The sequence below is a fragment of the Lygodium microphyllum genome, chromosome 5 (assembly GCF_053477565.2).
Source record: "Lygodium microphyllum isolate KBCC chromosome 5, Lygodium_microphyllum_v1.1.10, whole genome shotgun sequence".
Lineage (NCBI taxonomy): Eukaryota > Viridiplantae > Streptophyta > Polypodiopsida > Schizaeales > Lygodiaceae > Lygodium > Lygodium microphyllum.
This window is the reverse complement of record NC_141139.1, coordinates 97732697-97743110: the sequence shown is the minus strand read 5'-3', so window position 1 is coordinate 97743110 and position 10414 is coordinate 97732697. Positions and strand designations below refer to the sequence as shown.

Here is a 10414-nt window from a genome sequence, read left to right as displayed (position 1 = left end):
TCCTTGCAGCAATCAATCACAGCTGGATGCACCGGCAAGTGATACAAGTCAGCACAAGATCTAGGTACATGACCCTCATGTGGTCCATGGACCCGTATAGTGACATCATGGAGATCGTCTTTGTACCCGATCTGCACCTTAAAAGGGCAACCACATTTCTTCGAGGTTCACAACCTATGGATTTGGAAGCCCTTTTGAGTTGCTCTACCACTGCAATGACATGCATATTCCACTATTGTCTTCCCTAAACCATGCTTTTTGGTCGAGCGAACCTTGCCCAACCTAACATTGTGTTCAAGCATGATTTCTTGAAGCCTCCGATCAACAAGAGATCTATCTATAGTAAGATCCAAGATGGGTGCTCTTCTTTCCAGAACCTTTCCATGAAATAGAAATGGGCCTTTATAACCAGGGGGCCTTGTGAACACCTTGCAAGTACACCCACCGATGAGATCTCTCACATACGCAAGAGGAATGCCATGCCTTCTCAAGTTAGTACACCACGTGGATTTGATGGAATCAATTGTGACATTGATACCCTCGTGAGTAGCTATAACCTTGTTCATGTGATTTTCAAGGAATATGCTCTCCCACTCCTCTAAACATGCAATGCGCAATGATGGTTCTGATTTCAAGGCCAATGTAATGTGTCCATTGTCATTTCTACCAATGCAAAGACCTTCTTTGATTCTTCTCCACTTCTTCAAGTCGAGCAACTCCCTCCTATGGAGTTGCTTGAGCACCTCCAATGTGATGGCCTTCTGTCCGCTCAAATCAGTGACCATCAAGCCGTAAGTCTCTCTATTGAAAGAGAAGTACTTCGATGAGGTATAGGTAGCTGGGCTTGGTGCATTGATAGTGATTTTTGTGGTGCCAAATCATTGTCTCCACTTAAGAAATCAAGCATCTCAACCTCATCACTTGATGATCCATCTAATGTCTCTTCATCAGTGTCGAGATCATCGATCTCAATGTCACTTTCCATAATCCATGCGTGTTGACTACATACGTATATATCACCAAAACATCATTCCAATGTCACAATACATCTAATGCAAATATGAGAGGAAGAAAGAGAGAGAGATATGCACCTTGTACTGGAAGCCATGAGCAAGAAATCGCAATATGAACCTTAAACCTTTGTTCCAATGATCTTGTGAGCTTATATGCGCTTGCAATATGGGCCTCAAACCTCCGTTCACAACATCACATGAATGCGCCCTGTGTGCAGGATTTTCCTGTGGGTAATACCGAGAGCTTTTTGGCTTTTGGTTCCAGGTCGACACAATTTAACTCCAAGACATTGTTTATTTTAATGGCTGGGTTTACTATTATGTTTGGGTTTACTTGTGTTCTACGATTCAAAAACTTGTATTAGAGATAGTGGGCCCCACAGAATCTATTTTTTTCTTACTGCCAGCCCATGCAATCAATTTCAACGGCTGCGTTGCATTTATAAACCTGGGATGGGTTTACTTTTGTATGTGGCAGTAAACATCCCCGAATTTCGAGACGTCGTTCCTTCGTCAACTCCCAATGTCCAGTTGGTTGGGTTTCCATTTGCTGGTTGGGTTTTTAAATGTGGTTGGGTTTATTTTTGCATAAAGTAGCGGCTCGGATGCCTGCCTTTTTTCGGGGTCAACGACAATCGTTGATCCCAACTCCCCGAGGTATTAAAGACCCCGTGGGAGATAGTGCTGAGGCTCGGCTCGGCTCTCTCTCTCTCTCTCTCTCTCTGTGTCAATCAAACTTTCTCACTCTTGCTTGTTGATTTTTAAGATATGTCATTAGAATGAAGTACCATATAATTGAGTCATATGCGACTTGATAGACTTAATGAGTCATAAAGTTCGAACCATTATATGCTATTGTACTACAAGGGATGAGGAAAATACCATTCAAATTTAAGATGAAAAATATACATAAATTAGTTTTAACTAATTAGGCCCCACCATCAAAGTGCACATTAGTATAAAGCTTGGGTCATAGGACATTGGTAAGACCATTGGAATAAGTGGTGAAAAAAGGATTGACAAATATGTTGATATTATAGCTACCATATTACCAACATACACTTCAACATGCATAGAAAGATAGGTTTGATGAATATACCAGTAGTAGCAGCCATAGAGAAAAAAACTACTAATTTTCCATATACATATTCAAAAAAGTCAAATATATTTCAAAACTAGAAAATTGCTATAACTAGCTTAATTTTTAACTATTACACATATACATGTGATATAAATGTATTCTCAATATTTTGTGCATCTAGTTGGCACACATAGAGCTCACACTTCAGGAAGGGTTCATATTGGATGAGGATTAACTTTGGTCTACCTATCTAAAATATATCAATTATTAAGGTGTCTATGGAGGAATTAAGCTAGACTGTTGATTAGAAGATGCTTGATTGAACTATTTAGCATTACTAGCTCAATATTAGTAAATAGTCAGATCAGAGAACAATGCCTCTAGATGCCTACCAAATGGAGATTGCATACATTTCTCTACTTTCCACTCTCTACTCTCTTTATTGTACTCTTTCTCTTTGTATTATACTCTTAGCTAGTTTGTACTTTATTCTCTCTTTATAGCTACTCTATATAGAGAAGCTAACTAACACAATCTGTTTACTTTCTTTTTCCCTATTTCCATACCCTTTATTTCTCTATATTAAGTACTTTGAAATGGAGACTCATACATGTTTGGAAGACCACTCCCTTATAAATTAAAAAAAATACAATATAGCACAAACTAGAGACCTTACACACTTTAGGCTTATGTGTTTAGAAACCATTGAATAGAGTGTGTACAAACATGTTCACAACTAGGCTATAAACACCATTCTACTAGAAATCATAATCACAAATAGAATGTTGATTCAAGATTTGGCGCATTTACTTGAGCCTTTAAAAAAAGCGTTAAAGTCAACATTTATAAAGTTGTTAAAAAAAGCATTCAAAAATGCATTAAACATAGCATTTAATCAGAGCAAAGAAATCCTAGCATCAAACTTTCACAATCCCAATCATGTTTAAAAACAAGTTTAGGATAGAACTGACAGACCCATTTATAAAAACATTAAAAATATCTATTAGAAATATGTTAACTTGACTATTAGAGAAAAATGCAGTGTATGAATAGAAAATTGAGATCTTTCAACAATAAATAATGGAAAACAAGAATAGCAAATGAGCTTTACATAAGCAAAATAAATTGATGCAAACCATAGATTCTTGTGATATTAGAAGTGAGTCAAACCTTTGATCTTTTGAGAAGAGGATTCCCTCTACTTGACAAAAGCTCCCATGCTTTGGATGATATGAGTTCCAACTTATCCTTGCATTGTGTACCTCTCTCTCTCTCTCTCTCTCTCATCATATTTGTTCTTTTTTTATTGTTCCAAAATTTTCTCCCTTTTTGGGGGGGGAGGGGGGGTTTTGGAACACTTATGAGTGTGTTAAATTATGTGCTAAATATTGTGAAAAAAATCTCCCTTTTCTAGTATTTTATAAGTTTGTAAATATGAGAGAGAGAGAGAGAGAGAGAGAGAGAGAGAGAGACCACTGCTACCATTGCCATTGACATCCATGAAGAGGGAGGAGACATGTGCAAAGAAGGAGGAAACTCCTAAAAGAGAAGATGAAAAAGGAGGAAAACACAAAGGGATTCTTCTTCAAGCTTTGAGGTAAGTGTATTCTCTCTTCTCTCTTTGTTTTTCTATTTTCTTTGCTTCTTTCTTTCTTTCTATTTATGAAGAGATGCATAGAGAGAGAGAGAGAGAGAGTAATACAAATTAGACAAAGAAAGAGGGAGATCGAAAAATGAAAAAGAAGAGAAAACAAAGGGAGAGATGGAGAGACAAAAATATATATAGAGAGAGAGGGAAAGAGAAATAAGAAAAACAGAGAGAGAAGCTAGAGAGAGAGGAAGAGAGAAAAAAAAAGAGAAGAAGGGAAAATAGAGAGAGGGAGGGAAAGAGAGAGAGCAGGAAATAAAGAAAAGCAGGAAAAATAGAGAGATGGAAGGATAGAGAAAGAAAGAAAGAAAAGAAAAGAACATACATACATACATACATACATATATATATATTATAGAGAGAGAGAGGGGGGGAAAGGGATATATAGAGAGATAGGGAGAGACCGGAGGGAGGGAGGAAGAGATAGAGTGAGGGAGTTTATTTCCTTAATACATGACCCTAATTTGATCATTTGACTCTCTTGTACCAAAGAATAAAATTTAAAGAAAAAGTATTTCAATTAGTGAGTCACCGAATTATAGTGATAAGACCCTCAGCCAATCTTGATTTTTTACTTTTCTTTTGATTGATCAATCCATGTCTATCATTAAGGGTTTAGATATTTATTTTAGTAATGCATTTCATCTATGTTTCAGAGAGTAAAATGCTCTTACCATGTATATACCCATCAAGAAAAAAGGCAGATGCTGAGGGAGATAGTAAGACAAAAGAGAGGTAACCCTTTCTCACTATTGATGAGATCACAAAGGGGTGCAATCAATTGACTCAGGGGTAACTTTTGCCTCCTCTTGGTGATTCGAAGCCCATATAGGGAGCCCATCCCACAAGTTTCTCCCTCACACATGAACTATGAGTGGAGAAATTAAAGACTTGAAGATTTCAAGCAAAGAGCATTCAAACAAGACGGGCCAAACTATAGGGACTACATGTTGTTTCTAGTTTTTTTGTAATATATATCAAATATCTATTTTTTCCCTCTCTCGGCGGCGCGTTGAGCTAGAAGGGGGGGAGGGAATAGACGAGCCAGCAAGCTCCTCCCTAGAGCTTGCTTGGCTTCACGGGCATGCACAATGACACATAGCAGGGGGAGGATTCCCTCCCCTCCTCTATAAAATTGAGGGAGGGCCGCAGGCTACAGGGAAGGGGAGATAGGACTGAAGACGAAGTTAATTGCTATTGCTGCATGACGCTAAAACGTCCGTCTATCTGCTGTGAGAGAGGGAGTGCCGCCATAACGCCGTGTTGAACCCTGAGCGAGAGAGAGAAGGATAAAGCAAAGCCTATGCTACCCTTGTGCAAGATTGAAGGAGGGAGGGCCGCCTCGTCACCACTCTGGCCGGACGAGGCTGTTGAGCTGCCGCTGCCGCCTTCGTAGCTGTCGGATGGCTGGTTACCCCCCGTGCCATGTGTATGCTGAAGCTCTAAAGCTTCTAAGTGGCCCTAAGCCCCCTTTCCCTTGGAACTACACCCCCCCCCCCCCCACCCTCACCCCCCAGTTTTGAAGCTCTAAAGCTTCTAAGAGGCCCTAAGCCCCCTTTCCCTTGGAACCACACCCCCCCCACGGGTTTTTTTTAACCCTTAACCCCTTCTCGTGGAGCCACTAAACCCCAATCTATGTTTAAGCCACCATAGCCCCCACTCCCCTTGGCCTTAAAAAAAAAACACAAATCCTCCCCCGGTGCTTAAATTTATAAGTCCCTTCTTGTGAACCCCGTGTTTCACCCCCCTCATATTTCTTTTAACACACACCCCTAAGCCCCTTTTTAACCCCCGTGTCCCCTTTTTCCTTACACACCCTTTTCCCTCCCCCGTGCTATAAGCCCTTCACCCTTCACCTTTTCCCTTTCACCCCGGGTTTAGATCCCTAAAGCCTTTACTACTCCGTGTCCTAAAACCCCTCTAAAAATCCCCCTTCCTATACCTTTTACTCCCAAGCCCAAAGATCTCCCAAGGCCCCTTCATATGTTTTTTGAAACCACAATCACACACACCATTTTCACCGCGTATAAATCCCTATATGGCCTTTTTTTTAAAGGCTTTGTAAACCTTTCCCTTATACTCCCTTTTCATGGTCAATCCCTTAACAGCTTCTTGCCTTGAAAGAGAGAAGAAGAGTATCGAAGCGACGGTGGAATTCCGAAAAGGAGGTAAAGCTGCTTTCACATTTGAAGGATTACAATTGTGATGCCGCCTAAGAAAGTCCAAGGAGTAGCTGCGGGAGGGTCATCTCCTGGTATCCATGTGGATATCTCACCCCAAAACCAGGTTTTTCCTTCTTGGTTTTATATCGGTTTTAATTCAATCATGCAAGATGAATTGTTAGGGATAAGATATATTTTGTCCTAGTTATTTACAATGAAGGAATTTAGTTTACTTGAACATGCAAAATGGATAAAGTATAAAACATAGTTTTCCTTCAAATAGCATTATGCATTGAAACGAATTACGAGCAAGATTATCTACCCACTATAGTAGTATATTTCGGTTAAATCGTGAAGGTATAAAAAGTGCATCTTGCACCATTAACCCCTATTCTTTTTACAACGAATCATCATAAAAGGTAAAATTCATGAAAGGTTTCTTACGTTGCTTAAACTCTCGGAAGTTATCATAGCTAACTGCATATTTTAGCAAGGAAAAGATTGTTTATTTGGCATGAGATTTGTTTGCAAGGAAAAGGAAGAGTAATTGAATTTACCTAACCTCAAAGAAATAAAGTTTAGGACTGAAAAATCAATTGTCACGTAGATAACAAATCGTGCCGAGGTGATCTCGATATTACCTTCTAAAAGTTAACCGAATTAATATAAACTTAGAAATACCTATGCTGTGAAATATTCATTGGGGATGAATTAAAAATCCAAGAAACTTTTATACCTTAAATACTTGCCCACATTCTCGGATTGTAGAATCAATAAATTGAAAATTTAAAAGAACTAGGGTTTGTCCGTAAGTTTCTTACAAAAAAATAATAAAGTTAGGAAACCCTAGGTCTGACAAACGTCAGCTTAAAGAAACTGAAACGGATTGTTTCATCGCATATTATGATGCAGGACTTGCACAGCAAGTACGAAGTCATATGGTCTTGTGATTGATTCACAAGAAGAAAGGTTAAATACCCTCAACTAGGATGGCGAATCCTTACGCAAGTTATCTTGCAAAAGGATGTATTCTTTGATATCCTTCTAAGTAAGGAAGGTTAAAAACCGGAAATTAAAGTAACCAATGAACTTTAGGGTTGACCAAGTTGGGTTAATAGGGTATGCCCTAACCCAGAATATAAAGGATCTTGCCAAGTTGTAAGGTACCTCGGATTGAGTGCCTGATGCATTCAAAAGGAAAGATTCCTTCCTTTGTAGTTTGCCAACAACAAGATCAATTAATGGAAATGTTTGTGCTTGCTAGAGATTTTAGAGCATTGTTTGATTTATGAATTACAAATTAAATGAATATCTATACTTCAGGTTGAAGGCCTCAAGGGAGAGGCAGCTTCAGTTACCCTCGACTGCCTGCCTGACCCTAACCAAAGGGGTTGCAATTGTAAATTCTGTCATGACAACCAATACATATGATCATTTTTTCCTATCAACTTGGAGCATACAACAGACATAAGCGAGGCTGTCGTCCACTCCATGGCCGTTGGTAGTTCCACATTATGCACTTTCAGCCAATGTTGAATGCTGGCATATCAATTTAATACCCTGGCCTGGCCTCTCTGCAACACTAACAATGAATAGCGCAACGCATGAGGAACATTCCCCAGATCAGAGAAATTTCATTCCCTTTTCTGTTGCACCTATATCTTCCTTTCCATCAATAAATTCCGGATGAAGTGAGAGAATAGATTCGTAATTTTTCAGGCGCGAATCAGTGGTAAGAACTCGGTATGCAAGAATGTGCCGATCATCATCCAGTAATTCCAACACCTCGGTGCTTTTTGACCATACGTCACGTAGCTCTCTGGTCATACCTTCCCGGATCTTCCCATGAGTCCCAACCTGCTGAGCTTCATCCTGACATTAGTCCTTTTTAGCATCTGTAGCACGGTCACTCTCGCTTCCATCGATTCCTTGAGGAGAGAGAAAATAGATGTGTTTCCCCTTAACAGAAGAACGAGGCACTCTTGCTTCCATCGATTCCTTGAGGAGAGAGAAAATAGATGCGTTTTTCCCTTAACAGAAGAACGAGGCACACTGCAAGGGAGGTCTCTGTGATTGCCACAAAACAGGGACTAATCATCCTTCAAAGACTAATTATCCTTTAAAACACCACCGTGACAGATGCTCCTTCCTAGAGAGTTGGTTGTGGGTCTTCCTCCACATATGCGTTTCGTTTTTTTTCCCTCCATTGCTCCTCTTTACAATGATGGAGAAAAAAAAACTTACATTAGCCACCATTTGTTGATTCTGTCACACTGCTATTTAAAAGGAATGAACACGATCCCCATGTATCAGCTTGAAGATACACTCCCAGGTAACAAAGGTGATCGACAATGCTGTTTCCAGAAATAGATCTGCTATAAGTGGGATCTTCCCCCCAGAGCCATCACAAACACGAGTCTGTAAAAATAAGTGGTAACTGGATAGAAAATCCACCCTTGCCGAATTTCCCTGCGCCCCCCGAGAGAAAGCTTCCCTTCCAATCGACTAATAAAGCAGCCCCAAATTAGCTCTCTCTGAAAATAGCCAACTAATGACTGTGTCACGTAAGTAAAAGAGAATGTAGGCCTTCTGTTCAAGGACAGTTTTCTCACTTACTTGAGAACATGACACAAGCCCCTGGCTATTCGAACAAAACAGTAATAGTGTCCAGAGTAGTACCAAACTGAATCTTCTTGTCTACCTTCCCCCCCCCCCCGTAACCTCCCAAGCTGCCAAAGCTCTTGAGTTGTATGGTCAGAACATGAGGTGACAAAAACTGTGAACCGCTTCAAAGCTTAGACTTTTGTGTTGCATTTTTCACATTGATACTTGTTGTCTCCATCCAAAATCTCAACAGCTGTGAAATATGCTAAAGCTTTCTGTAAAGATTCTGCTCTGGAAACCTCAAGACTTAAGTCCAAGAAGGGATCATAAGTATTTGAACAATGTGAGCACTTAGTGCACTTCACCTGGCTTCTAAGATGTCCACCAAATAGTTGTTGGATGAGGCTTTCCTGAAAAGATTTAGAACCACCACCAAGGTTCTTGATAGGGCAGCATTTGTGCAATGCCTCAATCAAATTCCTCATATATTCATGAGCATCCTCTTGACGCCACATTCGAAATGACTGTGAAATGCACTGCAGATTCTTGACAAGGTAAGTTGGAGAGAAGCTACTCCCTGAAGCAGCCAATGCCTTCTTTACATGAATTTCTAATGCATACATAGCAAAAAGTCCTGATGTACTTTTATGTAGACCACTCTGAAGATATGCCACAAGAGGTGCTGTATATGTTAAGCATTGCAGCACAGAGTTGCGAAAGCATGTATTGCCAAAATTTGTCAGACCTGCCCCGATTTTCGGCACACCAGATTTTGCATACATGTCAACCAGAGCATTATTGATTAATTCCTCTTGCTCCAAACCCTCTTCCACATAGAACAAAAGTATAAACACAACAACTAAATATGTACAAAGTATCAAATCCCACACACAACTTTTGGGTGGATTTCACACCTCGAATGCGCAGCAATACGACAACGCTCTAACATTGATCATGATGTCAAGTTCAACAAGAACTATGCAACTTAAATGACCCATTATCTGATGTCAACATTAAGGGTCTATAACAACATGAATATCTCATTAATCCTTGCTCATAGTTTCCTCTCTCTTATTAAGTTGCAACCATGAATTCACAATTATGTTTAGTATACTTCCACTCTACCTCTCTATCTTTATACTACTCTCCCTCTTTTTCTCACATTGAATATGACAAAACTCCCTACTTTAGCAAGAGAAGAAGCTAGTGACACTCTAGGAAGGATTTTGTGTTTTATGATATTCCCTCTCTCTCTCTCTCTATATATATATATATATACACATTCATACATACTCTCTAGCAAGAATTGCTATCATCCTAACTAGCCTAGACAAGTATACATCACCTCGTACTGGATAGCCTTATGACTCCTATATATTAGTGTTTCTACATGGCTTAGTGTTGACATATCGAGCTCCACTCATGATATGCCAGGGTGACCGTTGTGCATTTATGTCACCGACTTGTTAGCTGCACATGCGGTTGGTACACCGCCCATGAATAATATCTAGATGACAGCTATCCTTATCTACTCTAGTTCGTGGCTCAGTTAGTATGCCACCTTAGTTAGCTGAGTTTGGTTTGAGACCCATATATAGGGTTCTTCTATTTCTTTGTACTAGAGTTCTTTTTAGCTTACACAAACTAAGAAGAGGAAAACTGTTTTCAGCCTCCACCTTTGTGTGTATTCCCCCATTGTGCAAGCAAGAAAGCTATAAGTGAGACTCCTTCCTTCTCTCCCACAATATTGACATGGTATCAGAGCCTTGTTCGTGGTAAGAAGCTCAAGAAAGCAAACCAAGTTTGCGGTGTTCTGGTAAGAGGACCAGTGTTGCTTTCATTTTTTTGTTTTGGGAGCAAGTCTCTGCAGGTAGCACAGCCGGAAAGTGCAAGAGTGCATTGTCTT

General features: G+C 39.9%; 1 pseudogene; it reads right to left on the bottom strand.

Moving 5' to 3' along the window:
* Positions 1-8699: 8699 nt before the first annotated feature.
* On the bottom strand, positions 8700-9290 carry LOC148036179 (ubiquitin carboxyl-terminal hydrolase 23 pseudogene; annotated as a pseudogene).
* Between the last annotated feature and the right edge of the window lie 1124 nt (positions 9291-10414).